The sequence below is a fragment of the Vombatus ursinus genome, unplaced genomic scaffold (assembly GCF_900497805.2).
Source record: "Vombatus ursinus unplaced genomic scaffold, bare-nosed wombat genome assembly UNPS02014786.1, whole genome shotgun sequence".
Taxonomy (NCBI): Eukaryota; Metazoa; Chordata; class Mammalia; order Diprotodontia; family Vombatidae; genus Vombatus; species Vombatus ursinus.
Window position 1 is genome coordinate 42,706,139 of NW_020954564.1, and position 4,158 is coordinate 42,710,296.

The following is a 4,158-nucleotide window of genomic DNA, read 5'->3' on the forward strand; positions in this document are numbered from 1 at the left end:
CACACACACACACACACACACACACACACACACACACACACACACACTAAGAAGCCTGACTGTAGAAAAAGTCCAGAGAGAGAGAGAGACTTAAAGTTTCTTGCTCCGCTCCTTCTAATCTGTGTCTCTCTTCTCCCCTATACCTTTCTCATAGGATCATGGGACTATAGGATTTAGAGCAGGAAGAAATATTAGAGCATACCTAATCCAACTCCTTTATATTACAGAGGAGGAAACTGAGTCCCAGACAGGTTGTGGGTAGAAAGCAAATACCAAAGGAGGGATCCAGGTGTCCTTAAACAAGAGATCTCAATCAAAAAATTAGTCTATACATTGTTTTTCAGTGCAAATGTTTATAGAGATAAGAGCTTTCTCTGAGCAGTCAATCATTCAACAAGCATTAAAAAAAAAGTTCCTTCCATTTGCTGGCCATTTAAGTCTCTATCTTCCTCTTCCTTCCCTTTCCAGTGTGGCTTCTGGAATCAGTTAGTTTGATAAATTTCCCTTCATGTTTTATCTCTTCCTCTCATATTCCTCCCATCTTCTGGTGCTCATGGAAACCTAGCTTTATCCACAAAGACACTACATATCTTAACACCCTCTCCAAGCCTGCTCCTTCTCTCACATCATCTGACATACAGAACCAGGAGGAAAAGTTGGCAGACTCTTTTCTTCCTGTGGCCACTTTCAGACCTTTCCCGATCAATTAGCAAGCAACTCTTTTCCTTTAAAGTCCACTCCATTGTTTCCAGATGCTTGTTGTGTTCCTCTATGGACCTCCAGGTTACTCTCCCTTCTCAGTAAGTTCGATACCTGGTTCACAGTCTTCTTCTCTACCTGAAATCTAGATCCCTTCGAACACCCTGGCCTCCCAGTTCCTTAACTTCTTCAACTCCCATGACCTCTGTCTCCATCTACCTCAACTATGGGACTGGTTTTGCCTTTCTTTGTATTCCCAGAGCTTATCATAGTAAGTGCTTAATAAATACTTGATGACTGACTGTGCACAAGAGTGGTCCTTTTTTAGCTCTACTCCATGCTCTTCATCCCCACCTAAATTTGTCCCTAGTACCAGAACTAATATTTACAGATCTGTTGTTGTTGGGTCGTTTTTCAGTCATGTCTGACTCTTCATGATCCTCTTTGGGGTTTTCTTGGCAAAGATGCTGGAGTGGTTTGCCATTTCCTTCCCCAACTCATCTTGCAAATGAGAAAAACTGAGGCAAATAGGGGTAAGTGACTTGCCCACACACAGCTAGTAAGTGTCTGGGGCCAGATCTGAACTCAAGAAAATAAGTCTTTCTAACTCCAAACTGGGCACTTTATCCACTATACCACCTAGTCACCCATTTATAGATTTCCTCTTCAGTAACATAGACTACTAGATGGAAAGAAATAGCATAGTAGAAAGAGAATTGGGTTTAAACTCAAAAGACCTGAGTTCAAGTCCCAGGTCTGCTTTTTTTTTTTTTAAGCTGTGTTACCTTTAGAAATCATCTAACCTCTCTGGGCCTCAGTTCCTCAACTATAGAAGACCAGGTAGTGGTAGTAGATGGCCTCTGAGGTTCATTCCATCTCCAAATTTGTGATCTTGTGGCCTTGGGGCTACATGTGGCCTTGAGGCCGCAAGTTTCCCACCCCTGACCCAGCCTAATAGCATAGTCATTGCAATGAACTCCTCTGTGGCGCTCTTTTAAAACTGGCCACCACAGAGCAGTGGTGTTTCTTGGTGCTCTGCATACCTTTCACATAAGGGTCACACTGACACTCTCTGATCAGAAATGAGCCCAGTCCTCAAATGGCCCCATACGACCATGAGTACTTTATTTGAGAAAATTATTTATGGCTCAGTTTCCTTTAATCTCTTTTATTAATATTTCCTCGTTTACCCACAAAAGATATGTAGCCAGACTTTGAGCATGCCCAGATCACTTAAGATGGAGGCATGCATGTGGAAGAAGGCAGGGACCTGTGTTAGTTTCCCTACATGTGAATGGGAGCAGACTCTTTCTGTTGGCTTTATAGCTGGAAATATCTGTGTCTTTAAATCTACCTGACTGAGGTACAATGTCTCTCTTTTCCTACTGTCATCCAGGCAGTAAAAATCTGTTCACACAGAGCATAAGGACCATGAACTAATCCGGCTGTTTGGGTAAGGTCCATTTCCCTAACTCCAACCCGTATCAGCCCTGTGGCTCCCAAAATTGGTTCTGAGGTTCCGGTCTGTTTCATTTATCCTTTTCAGTTCTAAGCACAGGCAGTAGAATCTCTGGACCCAGGATCTTGAGCCATGACAACCTTGGAGACAGGATCCTGGGAGAAACTCAGTTGGTGGGGGCTTGAGCTAATGACAGACACTAGATATCCTTAACCCACTTAAAGGTACTGGAGAACCCTGGGGGAAGGGTGAAATGTAACATACCTGGCCACCAGGCAGTGAAAGCTAGAGTGGTCACTGTTACAGATATACTATATACCATCACTGAAGTCAGAAGATCTAAAATTATAGAAAGTTAAAAAAAAAACAACCAATAATACACGTTAGCAAAAACAATTTTATTTTGGGGGAGGATTAAAGTTTAAATTATTTTTAAGAGCTGCATATTGAGGAAATATCTAGCCCAATACATTTTACAATACAGATTAAAAAAAATCAAGGAACTCTATTGACACTTTCATTGTACTCTTTAGACTGCCAAGAAAGTTTGACAAGTTCAATATTTATAGACAGTCTTTTCTTGTAATGCTAGTAGTGTTTAGCGGATAAGATTTTAGTGGGTTTGTTGAAAAGGAAATATTTGTTTAGGTGGCTTTCCTAGTGCCTCCCAGCATTAATGCCAATATCTTTGTCATGGATAATTCCTTTGAAACATTCCTGGGTGAAGTTCAAACCTTGAGGGGTGTGCCACCAAAGATGGCTGATTGGTAATAGAAATCTCCAGTGCCAAAAGGAATAGGCACAGCTCATTCAGATTATCTCTCATAGGTAAAGTCATCAGGACCTGTATTGTATAGCCATGAATAGAGTTGAGCTGCAGATTCACCTAGGGTTTCCATACCAAAGTCATTTTCAAAGGCTTGATCTACATTCATACGGAAGACAAAGTCAACTTTATACTAGACATGGCCTTCAGTGTGTTCTCTAGTGGTCTACAGGTACATCATTTTAACAATATTTCCAAGGATTCACTTGAAAGACCTCAAACACTTTGAATTTCCATTGAGGGTTGAACTTGATACAAGGTATCCTGGAGTGGTCATCCACCATCAGGGAAAATATAACTTTTTGGCCTACCGAGAAGTACTTGTTATCAGATATTAAGAATATTTCTGAAGAATGATCAAGATAGATGGGAAAGTAATGAAAAATAAGTATTTTCCTGGATGTTATCAGAAGAAGCCATGTATTAAGATAATTTTTTAAAAAAACAACAAAACAATATAGGCTGTAGTATAGAATATATGGTGGCTAATCATATGGAACAAGGCTGGAAAGTCAGGGTGGTACCTTGCTCTCATTAGTGTCATATTCAAAATAACCAAATGAATCCCTGCTCCTCCCCACGTCCGCTCCCACGCACACTTCTGCTGATTTCACTCTCAAATGAGTCCGTATTAAAATGGATTTTTGTACACAGCCTGTGCAGCTAGGTGGCACAAAGGATAGAGTGTTCCATCTGAGGGGAAAAAAAAACACCTGAATTTCAATCTAGTCTCAGACATTTATTAGCTGTGTGACTCTAGGGCAGGCCTGCACAACATAGGAAAAATGTAGGGTTGCCACAGCGCACTCGCTTCTGTTTGTCACGTGACCCTCGGCAATCAACCATCTTTAGTCTGTCTCTAGTCTAACTTATGTGCAGTCAAGAAGTTTACAAGTTGTACAGGTCTGCTGTAGGGCTTAAGCAAGTCACTTATTTTGTTCTTAAATAAAATCGGGATCAAAATAGCACTTATTTCAGACGGTGGCCTAAAGAATCGTATGGAATAACTTATGCAAAGTGTTTTGCGAAACTTAGGCTTCAAATAAGTGCATATTATTATTATTATTATTGTTGTTGTTGGTAGTGGCAGTGGTAGTAGTAGTAATAGTAGTAACAGTAGTAGTTGTCGTTGGCAGGGATGTAAGCAAAAGGTTACCAGCTCTACCAGTCCCAA

At 40.8% G+C, this 4,158-nt stretch overlaps 1 pseudogene; it reads right to left on the reverse strand.

Annotated features, from left to right (window-relative positions):
- Nucleotides 1-2,653: 2,653 nt before the first annotated feature.
- On the reverse strand, nucleotides 2,654-3,830 carry LOC114047243 (annotated as a pseudogene).
- Between the last annotated feature and the right edge of the window lie 328 nt (nucleotides 3,831-4,158).